This window comes from Maylandia zebra, linkage group LG16, assembly GCF_041146795.1.
Source record: "Maylandia zebra isolate NMK-2024a linkage group LG16, Mzebra_GT3a, whole genome shotgun sequence".
Taxonomy (NCBI): domain Eukaryota; kingdom Metazoa; phylum Chordata; class Actinopteri; order Cichliformes; family Cichlidae; genus Maylandia; species Maylandia zebra.
In genome coordinates this window covers 17,813,448-17,826,682 of record NC_135182.1, presented here as the reverse complement: position 1 = coordinate 17,826,682, position 13,235 = coordinate 17,813,448, and positions in this window count along the sequence as shown.

Genomic DNA, 13,235 nt, shown 5'->3' with positions numbered 1-13,235 from the left:
ATTTCCACACAGCCTAACTCAGTGATCAGGGTCACCATAAATCCTGGCATAGTTCATAATTTAAATACAAAAATTAACATTTATATTTAAGAGAGCAAAAAGTCATGGCCCCAGTAAATAAACAAAAATGTCAAATGCAGAGATATTTTTTATTTTTTTGCCTTTTATTGTCTTTGTTGCATCTTTATGTGCGATCCAGTAACCTTGGTTTGCAATACAAGAACTACACAGATAATTATGGAAGGTTATTATTCTCTTGATTATTGTTCCAAGTGTGACCAAAGGTCACCCAGTGTGTCCTTTGTCTTATATTCTCCATAGCAAGCAAGTACTAAAAACAGAGGCTTAGAAAAGAGAATATATCAGCAGTGTTGGGGAGTAACAGAATACATGTACCGCCGTTACGTATTTAAAATACAAAATATGAGTAACTGTATTCCGTTACAGTTACCGTTTAAAAAGGTGGTATTCAGAATACAGTTACTTTGTTGAAATAAATGGATTACACTGCGGTACTTTCCTGTTTCATATTGTCGCGGGTCAGGACTGTTTGGGTTTTGTTTGACAGCTACGTTCTGTTGTTCCAGGCGGCAGCGTTATGGTTGCCATGGTTACAGGGCGACGCTCTCTCTCTCTCTCTCTCTCTGCGACTGTGTGTTTCCTGGGTGAGAGAGAGCCTTTTCGTTGTTGTTGTTGTGCTAAGCTAACAGGCAGAATGCTACAAGCATAGCTCTAAAGAATGTAGCATCGTGGGCAGTGTAGTCCGTGTTGCAGGGAGAATGGACTGCCATACACGTTATGGGTCTGTGAGCGCGAGGAGGGAGAAAAAGGGGAGTGGAAAGGTACAAGTTGTCATCGGGGAAAACGGGAGCTGGAAACATGTAAATATAATAATAACCACTGCAGACAAGAAGAGAGCCTGACGAGCCCAGTTGTAAGTAAGCTATTAGGACTCGACTGTACACCGTGTTTGTGTTTTCCTCCGAAAACAATAAGTTCCGTTGGAGCAGTCTTTCAACGCCTCTCTCTGTCTCTCGCAAGAAAAGTTGACCCACACAACAAAGTAAAGCTATTTTTCGGCTACGAGCCGACAGGGACCCCGCCGTATCAGTCAGAGGTCCCTTTACTACAGTTCGGAGTCGCGGACCTTCAGTAATAGTAATAAATCACACAGCAATAGTACATTCACGTTGTTGTAAAAAGCATGATAATATATTAAGTAATCCAAAGTATTCAGAATACGTTACTGTCATTGAGTAACGTAACGGAATACGTTACAGAATACATTTTGGGGCATGTATTCTGTATTCTGTAATCTGTAATGGAATACATTTTAAAAGTAACCTTCCCAACACTGCATATCAGTCACAGCATTTTGTGAGAAGTGAGAATGTAATAACAAGTTCCTCTAACCATTTCTCAGAGCTCAACATGATACTAAAAACAACCCAGTTTCTGAATCTCATACAGGTCCCTGCCTGGGGCTCTTGAAAACAGGAACAAAACACAATAGGAGCTGTGGGAAAAAAATATAAGTAGTATTTGATAATACTGGTGGTACAGATGCTGACTTATATTGAGCCCGTTTTTAGGGCGTACCCATGACAGATTAGCTTAATACAAAACAAGTGATCAGCACAACAATATTATCACAGAACATATGAAAAGCATGTGCAACTTAATTTGATCAGGATGCCTCCGGCACATGTCCCACATGTATGCGGTCCCCGAGGCAGGTCCAGGACATGCTGGCAAGTTTACATCACTCAGATGGCTTTATATGATTGAAAAAGGTTAAATAAGTCGCTGGGATGAGGAAGATCTGGGCATGTCTAAAACTGCAGCTCAAATGGATAAGTGGTAGCAAATGATTGGATGGAAGCAAACAGAAATCTAAATGTAATAATATGGAAACAGGATTTTGGAAGAATTTCTGAAAATGTTTCCCCCAGTATATGGATAGGAGTGCAATACTGTGGACAGTTTCCCTTTAGAATACAAAAGATTTTTAGCAATTGTACTGATAGTGCAGATCTATAGTTTCAGATCACCTACAAAGACACAATGAAGCTAATAAAAAGTTTAGTTAGCCAACTCAACCAGTGGAATTACAGTAAAAATCTCTCTCTCCTCACAGCACGTGAGAGACTGAAGTTCTGTCTCATAAGACTTATAATTATCACGTATTTCCTGTTTTTGTGACAGAAGTCAGTTCCCAACCTCATGATCACATGCTGAGTTATGACACTTTGGTCTGTGTATCAAATTTATCCAAAGTATCCAAATGTGATCCTAAAACCTACCTGAAAAGCCTTCAGTTGATTCAACATGCTGCAGAGTACTGACAGTGACTAGAAAAAGAGAGCATATTTCTCCCATACTGGCTTCTCTTCATTGGTTCCCTGTTAAATCCACAATCATATTTAAAATCCTTCTCCTCATATACAAGGTCTTGAATAATCAGGCCCAGTCTTGTCTCAAAGACCTCATAGGTCTGTACCAACCCAGTAAAGCATTTTGCTCTCAGACTGCTGGTTTACTTGTGGTTCATAGGATATTTAAAGGTATTATGGGAAGCAGAGCCTTCAGCTTTCAGAAGCCACTGCCTTGGGTGCAACCTCATGAACAAAAATATCACTTTGGGCCAGACTGCTTTAATATTGCAAACCATGCCAGTCCTAAAAATATAACACTGTGCAGACATGGATAAATATTCTACTTAGACAAACAGATTTTTTGATTTTGTGCAAGATTGAGATGTGCAAGCCATTTTTTACATTATAATGTTTTCAGTTTTAACATTATTTGATATAAAAATAAAATAGACATTAACTTTTCTGAAGGAAGGAAGTAAATAAGTAAGCTATCTACTGCTAGGAAAGTCGAGCAGTGGCTTCTATGTGGACGTTATGAGTTTAATTTCTCTTTTCTTGTTAATGGGCCATCCTACCCTCTTTCCACTTTGCTGAGCCAAGCGTGCTGGCACCTGAACCAAACCAAATCATGAAATAACGAAAGGAGGAGGGAGGCGGGTTCAGAGGCTGACTGGATTTTGCGCTTTGTTGCTGCCAAAAAACAAAACTAATTCTAGGAAGCAAAAAGGTTTATAATTACCCTGCGAAGGAAACATTTTATGGACAATACGAAAAATGATTACAGGCATGGCCCTTTAAGACTGTAGCCTCATGGGCGGTGTAGTCCTTGCTGCAGGGAGAACGTGTGGGACCGCCCCTCCCGCTGTGTGTTTGTGAGCGTGAGGGAGGGAGGAAAACATAAGCCGAAAAGTACTAGGTGCTACCGAGCAGAAACGGGAGATGGAAACATGTAAATATAAAAATAACCACTGCAGCCAAAAAGAGTGCCTGACGAGCCCAGTTGTAAGTAAGCTATTAAGACTCGACTGTACACTGTGTTCATGTTCCCTATATAATCACTGTGCTTTCAAATCCTCTGTAACTTAACAGCTTACATTATCAGGAGGAAAATAGAACAGACAGAACAACTGAGCTCCAATCAGCACAGACAGACAGACCAGCTGCAACTGCAACAGCTGAGGGAGGTGAGAATAGAGCCGACGAGTTGAATCTGTTTTTCAATAGATTCGACACCACAGTGTCTGCTCCCACCCCCACAACCTCACCTGCAGTCAGCCTGGAATCCAGAGCCACACCACTGTGCCAGCCTCTCTCTTCACATGTTGCCTCCTGTGAGATTCCTGACACCCCTCCCCCACCCATCACCTTCACTCAATACCAGGTTGACATGCAAATGAGGAGACTTCACTCAGGCAAGTCTGCTGGACCAGACGGAGTGAGTCCCCTTGTCCTCAAGGCCTGTGCCCCCCAGCTGTGTGGAGTCTTTCATAAACTGTTTATGCTGAGTCTGAGTCTGCAGAGGGTCCCGGTGATGTGGAAGACATCACGCCTCGTCCCTGTACCAAAGACGCCTCGTCCCAGTGGCCCCCAGGATTACAGGCCCGTGGCACTGACCTCCCACATCATGAAGACCCTGGAAAGGCTCATCCTGGACCAGCTGCGACCCATAGTAAGACCACATCTGGATCCCCTTCAGTTCGCTTATCAGCCTCGTCTCGGAACAGAGGACGCCATCATCTACCTGCTCAATCGTGTATACACCCATCTGGACCAGCCGGCGAGCACTGTGAGGGTCATGTTTTTTGACTTTTCCAGTGCTTTCAACACCATCAGGCCGACCCTCCTGGGTGATAAGTTAGCAGCGATGCAGGTGGATGCTTCTCTGGTGTCCTGGATTGTTGATTACCTGACAGGAAGACCACAATATGTACGTCTCCCACAGTGTGTGTCTGACAAGGTGATTAGCAACACAGGGGCACCACAGGGGACTGTCCTCTCCCCCTTCCTCTTCACCCTCTACACCACAGACTTCAGCCACTGCACAGAGACATGCCATCTTCAGAAGTTTTCTGATGACTCTGCGGTGGTTGGATGCATCAGCAGGGATGATGAGACAGAGTACCGGGCTGTGGTCGACTCCTTTGTCACGTGGTGTGAGCAGAATCATCTGCAGCTCAACGTGGCAAAGACCAAGGAACTGATCGTGGACTTCAGGAAGACCAGGAAACACTTGACCCCTGTTTCAATCCAGGGGGTCAGTGTTGACATTGTGGAGGACTATAAATACCTTGGAGTACACATTGACAATAAACTGGACTGGGCTAAAAACACCACAGCACTTTACAGGAAGGGCCAGAGTCGTCTCTATTTTTTGAGGCGACTGAGGTCCTTCAACATCTGCCAGAAAATGCTGAGGATTTTCTATGAGTCTGTGGTGGCCAGTGCGATCCTCTATGCTGTTGCATGCTGGGGGAGCAGGCTGAGGGTCGCAGATGCCAACAGACTTAATAAACTGATCCGTAAGGCCAGCAATGTTGTGGGGATGGAGCTGGACTCCCTCAAGGTGGTGTCGGAGAGGCGGATGCTGTCCAAGATAAAGACAATGTTGGATAACACCTCCCACCCACTCCATGACATGTTGGTCAGTCACAGGAGCTCGTTCAGTGAGAGACTGAGATTACCGAAAAGCACCACTGAACGACACAGGAAATCATTCCTGCCTGTGGCCATCTCCCTGTACAACGCATCCACTTAACACACTGTTTGCTGCTACAGCTACACATGTTTCTTTTCCAAATATTTATTTATAAGTGACTTGTGTATGTATGTATATATATGTATATATTGTACTATTCTTAGTTAGCATATTGTCTGTCTTGTCTTAATGTTGGTTTATAATGGAGCACTGTAACAAAAAATAATTTCCCCCAGGGATCAATAAAGTATTCTGATTCTGATTCTGATTCTGATCTTCAGCGTCCTCGATCGACAGTCCCGCCAGGCACATGACCCTCCAGTTCTGCCACCTGTCCATAGTGTAACCGGCAGGGAAAGTCCCTCCAGGGCACTCGGGCTCTCCCGAGCCCAGACTTCTCGTTGAGAAAAGGGTGTCAATAGCATTCAGAGACCAGTTGATCAAATCCATAATTCTCTTTAGGTTTTAGAGAACGACAGTGAGAGAGTGTTCCAGGGAAAGTAATGCACACGAGACAAGACAAGGACATAGAGGCTAAGCAGGGAAGATAAGGGTAAGGAGGAGAGGAGAAAAGTGCGACCGCCTTCGCTGAGAGCCAGTGGTAACTGTAACAGTTACCACTGTGTAACAGCAAATACCTTAGAATTAAAGCATTTTAAGAACTGCATGGCAGCAGTCATTATTGCCTGTGAAGCTAGGAGTGTACATATTTTTGTTTATGTTGAATAAATAAGTAACAAGTGGATGAAGGGACTGTATAAAAAAAACATCAAAAACATTATCATCAATAGTCACGGGACACTGAAATCTTTCCAAATGACTGAATTTGATACTTTATTTACTATGTGGGCTTTTCCATTTGAGTAGCCTACAACATTTCTTTCAGTTTTATTCATTGTTATGTGAGGAACCAACCATGATTTATTATAACATCTACTTAACGAGAGTGTCTGTGATGTAGTAGCTCATCTGGATCATTATCCGTTTGTGTAATGCTGAAGTACAGAAACAAAGTGATAAGTTCTGTTGGCTCTGCTTGGCTTTATTGTAAAAATGAATGACTATTAAAATCCACTGAGAACTGAAAAAGAGTCTCAAACCAGTAGTGATTGTTGTGAACCAACATGTTCTCATCCCAAAGCGTAACATTTTATGCTATGTGACAAATTGTCAGTATGTTACGCTTTTGGTCACATATGACCCAGTTTGAGTGAGGAACCATTACATAATAATCATGTGCGTATTTCACTAAAATGTGACCAACACTCAAGGAGTAAAAATATTTGAAGTTTAGACATATGATCGATGTCTCACCATGAGTCATCACTCATTCTTTTAACATATGACTGACTTTACTCAACATCCAACTGTGCTATGGTCAATGGCGTGTCCAGCGGGGTGGCCTGGGGGGGCACAGGCCACCCCCCAAACCAGACTGGCCACCCCAGGTGCCACCCCAAAGGCAAAACAATAAAATTCAATCAAATATCAAATGTCCGATTATGTTTTCACGGTGACGCTCAGATATCCGAGTGTAAGTGAATGCAGCATCGCTTCTGCGCTATGCGCATCACGTTAGCAAAGGTAGGAGAGCCACGCGCGAAAGATGGCACTGCAGGAAACAATTTTTCGGTGAAAGAAAATGAGGACAGAATAAATGTCCCGGTAAGTAATATCAAGTTTGTTGAGTTTAGTAAACTTCGGTGAAATTAGAATACCAAGGAAAAAAATAACACTTAAAGAATTATTGCAGCCGTCGAATATTTCAGACAGTATGCTACTGAGGGCAGCTAACATAAGAGTTATGCGTTATAAGATATAATCTAAGTCGTAACATTGCTGTATGGGGCTGCAGATTTGGTTGCAGGTTAACATAGCTGGACTGGCCATCGGGCATACCGGGCATATCCCCAGTGACTTATTTTTTATTTTTTTTGCAATGGCATGAACAATGAGAGGTGGTGGATTGGCCAGATGCAGGTCGATGTGTAGAAATAACTCCGTTGTTTGGTGGTGGCTATGACGGGGCTTCCACAGAGGCAACAGGTGGATGAGGGAAGGGGAGGCAGGAGGAGAGACCCGAAGCAGCCGCCAGTCCGAGTGTCAGGTGAACTGAACTTCAGGTAAGAAGTTATGACCTGCAGTCTATCTGGGTCAGATATAAACCAAGTTTAGATGGAGTTTATTTTCATGTTGCTGACTTTTTACTGTCAGTTGCAATAACTCATACTGCGTTCTAGCCAGTTTGACGGAGTTTTTATACAGCTGGGTGGGTGCTATGATGTTACTGATAGTGAACTTTATTTTATTCATAAGGTTAATAGAGTTGCCAACGGCTCCTTAAAAAAATGGAATGGTCCCTCATTCAGAGAAAATATTACACGTTTCGTATTGAGCTGAGAAGAGACGCAGTTTGTCCCGGACTTTAGCTAGAATGGAAAAAAGACACAAAGCTGGATTTATTCTGTCTTTACGCTGCACAGCTGCCTCTTCTCTCATTCTCTCCCCCTCCCTCTCCTGTTGCTACTTCAATCATGAAACTGATCAATGATCAGCTGATCGGCTTTTCTCTCTTGTTTATCGCCCACTTTGCGCCAGAAAGAGGAAACCAGCAGATGTTGCGCTAAACAACAGCAGCACGTTTAAGCTTGATCGGCTGTTGTTAGAATGTATTTAATATTAATTTCTAGTATCAGCTGATGTTTGCTGGAGCCACAGCTGTAAAGCTGCTGGTCATGATGTCTGTTTAGATATGTGGTGAGAGGGAAACATGAAGATGAAACCAGGAGATGTCCTTACTGAACCATCAGAGCTGAACAGGTGATGGAGAAACAGGTTTACCTTTTAGGTGACATGAATGAGTTGAAGGGAAGTTATGAACTGTTTCTGAGAGACAAATAACACCAGGATCCTTTTTTATGTAGCAGACAGCTGGTAACTGTGCAGGGGCGGGTCTAGCAAAGTTTTGCCAGGGGGCCAGGTAGGGCATTAACAGGGAAAGGTGGGCACAAAGAAATACTTTTCTTTCTTATTCTCATTTAAAATACCTAGTTTTTATTAAATAATTATCTAAATCTTACAACCAAAGTTTTTATCTGACGTAAAATGTATAGAAATCATACATATACCAACAAGACTGTACATCACTGTCACAACAGGGTTTGTTTTCAGTCAAAGTCTTTATGGCTTTACTACCTGGTGGGTCGGTCTGTAGTAAAAATGCCCAATTTTTTTGTCCCAGTCCAGCCCTGCAGGTTAATACTGGCAGTGTCACCATGCCAGCTGACTGTATTTTATCATCAGCCAGTGTTGTTCTTTATCAATATTACCAAAGTTTACGATAAGGCAGCATAGAAAGTATTTACTTGCTTTCAGGTTTCATTCAAATGTTAGTCTTTTCAGTTGTTTCCCCACTTTTTTCCTGTTTCAAAATCAAACACCAGTTTGTGAGAAGATTATCTTCTTTTTTTAACAGGCAGATAAAGTTTTGCATTGGCATTGGCTAATTTGTCAATTGTTTGTTACAAATGTTCGTATTTTAATTTTCAAAAATGTTTTTGCCCAAAACATATGTGCACTATATGTCAGTAAAAATACTATGCAAATATTGCTGTCCTTGACTGCTGAGTAAACACTGACAAAGCACTGATTGTATCTCTTGTACTTTATCAACGCAGTATCTAAAAACTTTGCACCGTAGTGGTTAAAATCTCATTCTAATAAGAGTTAAAAGTGCATTTGGTTATTAGGTTTATAGGATTATTGAATTATGGTTAAGGGTTGGTAGAATTTTTTTTTAAAACATTATCTGCCAATTAAATCTGCCACCCTTCTCCAAATCTGTGCCCCTACCTGGCCCCCCCCAACAAAAATTTTCTAGACACGCCACTGTAGATGGTCTGAATTTGTGAAGCGAGTGGTATCGCATTTATCGAAGTCGGCTCCTCGTTGTTTTTTCTAAGCCACAATTAGGCTCATTGAGAGCAGGCATGTGCATGCAGACAGTGTTTGTTTTTACATCTGGTGGGTAACGTCCCTCCCTATATTTTTGGAACAGTACCTCTGAAGCTTGATTTAGATTTCTGCAGGAAATTTACGTTCTAACTTCAGATGTAACACCTCTTAACACTAAACCGGTCCATCATGCTGTTGTTTCCAGTTACAGCGTATATTTCCTGCTGAAGCATATTTCAGGCATAAGACAGAAACATTACAAAAATATACACCTGCAGGCCACTCTATTGTCTTTATTTGACTAAATGCACTAAATTGCTGCCACAAGCTTTTGAACACATGTACCTAATAAAGTGGCTGGTGAGTGTCCTCAGTCCCAGCTCGGATACAGATGTGTCGGTGTGTCTTTGTTCCCTGCAGTAGTGCCCTCTCCAGCTCAGTCATCATCCACATACCCCAGGACACTGTCCGAGCCAAAGAGATCATCGCCTACGTCAACACGCTGAAGACTCAGGTCAGCTATTACGCAGAGAGGCTGTCTCAAGCTGCCAAAGACCAATCGGCCAGCGGACTGGAGTGGACGCTCGCCAGTCTGGTTGACAAGGTACTAAAAGTGTTTGACGTTACGTGGGGACGCTTCATATTTCATTCATACCCTCTTCCTTTCAGACCCGTCAGCTGGTGGCAGTGTGCGGCTGCAAGCTGCTAGCTTCAGCTATTTAGGCCCTGAACGCAGTACGAGTACATCGCAACCAAAGCTTCTCCTTCCGCTGAGTCTGAACAAGTAGTGCTCCGCAATGACAAGGATACGCTGAGAGCAAAGTACAGCGGTCACAACAGCCAGTCGTCACTGCACGTGGACTGGCACGAAGAGGAGTGGGTGAGTTGATCAGCAGTTATTGGCTGTTTTCTGATTCCAGATTTTTTATTTCTTTAGCATGACAACAGACAAGCTTAGTTTCTTGGCACACATTGTGGATACAGCTTGATATCTTAACTACACTCTGAACTCTGTTTTTCTTTTCTTGTTGCTTCTTCTTCTTCTTGAGTCATCCCTCTCATGTTGATTTCCAGCTCAGGTCACTCCTTACTTTTAAGAAGTTGGAGGATTCGTGAGCAGATTTTTCCTTCACCATATCAGCCGACTTTATTCTATGAGAAAATACTCTTAAATGACTCGTCTTTAAAAAGTGTTCAGTGTTTTATGTCTGGTCTGTGTGTCATCTTTGTCTTTACAATGTTGCAGCAATACTTTAGTAATGATATGATATGATATGATATGATATGATATGATATGATATGATATGATATACCTTTATTAGTCCCACAAGGGGAAATTTAAATGTTGGTTTAGTGTAAGCTCAGCTTTTTAACTAATGTAAGAAGTGTTATGACTGACTCGTTTTTAATACCTAAATCTGGCCTCAGTGCACAAACCTAAATGAATCGGTACATATGAAAGCGCCCAAGTCACGAGCTGTGTTCAAGGACATGGATAAAACAAAAAGGTTCAAATTTGTGCCCAAAAACCCCACAAATCAGTGTCACTGTTTTAAAATCTGCTGCGAGACCGCTCTAAATGTCAGCTTTTTCTTTACGTAAAGACTGGGGTCTGTAACATATCAGCTCGTTTCTTATTTATTAAAGAACATGCCTGACACCAGGCTTTTGAGTTAACGGCTCCATTCGATCTCTGCAAGTATTTTTAAGTATTTTTAGGTTCTTTCCAGCAGGATTTGTGGCTAGTTCTGGAGCTTGACCCTAAAAGATTTCAGTGTGTCGGTGCTTCTGCTTTCCCTGTTGTCCTTCTCTTCCGTCTTTATTTCTGTTTCTGTCAAATTTAAAAACAACTGCACTCTGAAATACACACTCTTTGCAAGATGTTGTCTAAACTAGTGGTTGGAAGGCATATTTGTGTTTGGTCTCTGATGGTTTATTTACACTTTTTGCAGGCCACGCCCACGGACTACAGCGCCATGATGAGCAACAAAGCCAAGAAGTCTATTGACTTCCTTCTGATGCAGGACACCGCCCCGACGATAGCCACGGACGTGTCACTGCAGTACCGCCTCGACATCGTCTTCTGCCAAACGGTCACCTACACATATTTTAATTATTGTATGTCTGAGCTGATGCGTTTATCCTGGAGTGACTCAGAGTGAAGGAGAAGGCCAAGAAGAAGTGTAAATATCATAGAAGCAAGGAGTTCAGAGCTCTACGACTTAGTGTCTTTATGGTATTTATGTGTGTAATGGAGACCAGGGGTTCCATTACCCTTACTTGTATTTTTATTAATTGACTGACTGATTTGTATTTAAAAACCGTAATGAAGAAAAACACACACTGGTTGATTGTGATTCTTTATTAGGCTTTTTGGGTTGTTATTTAAGTGACTCGTTAAAGGTGAAGAGACAGGGGGACTGGCCATCCTACCTGTGTCAGGAAAAGAACCTGTGTTAGAGCTGTTCACATTTAATCATTTGTCTGTAACCTAAATTAGTTGTATATGTAAAAAGAGAAGTGTTAACAGTACTCACTTTGTAAAGAGTAAAAGCAGCTCAATCACCTGCTTATGAGCTCCTGGAGAAAACCAATGTGCCAGGCTAGGGGAGTGTGTTGGAGTGATTTTGTTAAAAGTTGTCATTATTGTGCTTGGACCTTGTCTTGAACTGTATGTTCAGATATTTTCTGTTCCTCCCCCACATGTAGGATGTTGGGGATGTTACTAGCTATAGTTTTCAACTGCAGGCACAATCTATGTAAGATTCTGGTTTCCTTATTTGGTAAGGAATGTTCACTTCCTGCCCTTTATGGGCTCACCATGTAAATGGTGGACTGTTAGAGAGGTTAAGCCATATACGAGGTTGAGGGGAGATGACCCTTTTATGACTAGAGATGCGGTTAAAACGTTTGTAAGCAGGAAGTCACGTATACAGACACACATACACTCTCTCTCACTCACTCACACACACACACACACACACACACACACACACACACACACACACACACACAGTGCCTTAGCTTTTACCACACAACATATGGGGTTTACAATGGGCGGTTGTGTAACTGTTTTCATTCAATAAAAGGCTGGAGTTGGAGTTGTCTGAGTTTGGGTGTAGAGCTTGCAACTCTGAGAATCCGACCAGGCTTCCCCTGCACAAGTAAAAACCAATCGAACTCTGATTGTCTTACTTTGTTCTGAGTCAGCGAGGGCTGAAACCTAACTGTGGTTAAGGTGTTTTAATGCAGCGGTCCCCAACCGCCGGGCCACGGACCGTCGTTTGGTCGAGAGATGAGGCTCAGGTGTGAAATGTATGGTTTTCAGAGTTTTTATCGTTTTTTATCGTTATTTTGTTATCGTTTTTATCGTTAACTCTGTTTTCCTGGGTCTTTCACGTGTGTTATGAATAAATCTTCTTTTTTTCCGGTATCGGTACTAGTTTTATTTTGTTGTATTTATCTGTGACACCTTAAAGGCCGGTCCGTGAAAATATTGTCGGGCATAAACCGGTCCGTGGCGCAAAAAAGGTTGGGGACCGCTGTTTTAATGTATATAGAAGAGACTGAAGTTTATATGTTATGGAATTATTTATAGGACTTGTTACAAATCTTCATATGTCTATGATGTGTTATATCAGCCCGTTCTCACTCCCGAGGCGTAACATGTCGACGTTTTGTCACGTCCCGCGGCGTTCCTGAGGAACGTGAAAGGAGACCTTCGGCGTTCTTATGGTACGCGGCGGGCTATGGCTGGAATCCAGTGCAATGACGCTCCGGCGGTAATAGACGTTCCAGCCCTGTATTCCAGCCCTAAACCTAACCTTATCCCTAGCCCTGACCATAACCTTATTCCTGACCTTAACCAGGACTTTAATGATGTTAAATAGCGTGTTTCTAAGCGATTTGAAGAAAAAGAGCAAACATGTGTAGATTCAGTCCAGACAGTTCTCATATTTCCTCTTTTTTCCGAGGTCGTCATTTAGGAACGTGGTGGGTAGCCGAAAACGTAATATGGTGACGATTTGTCACCTAGCGTAAAATGTTACGCTTTGGGAGTGAGAACGTGTTGGTTATATTGTAGTGGTTTTCTTATGGGGAGGGTTTTGTTTCCCTTTGGTTTGCTGACCCCCAGACTTGGTCTATTCCAGATGCTCACCTGAATCAGGTAGAGTATAACAGGAAGCCATTTGCTTTTCAGAAGGGTTGGA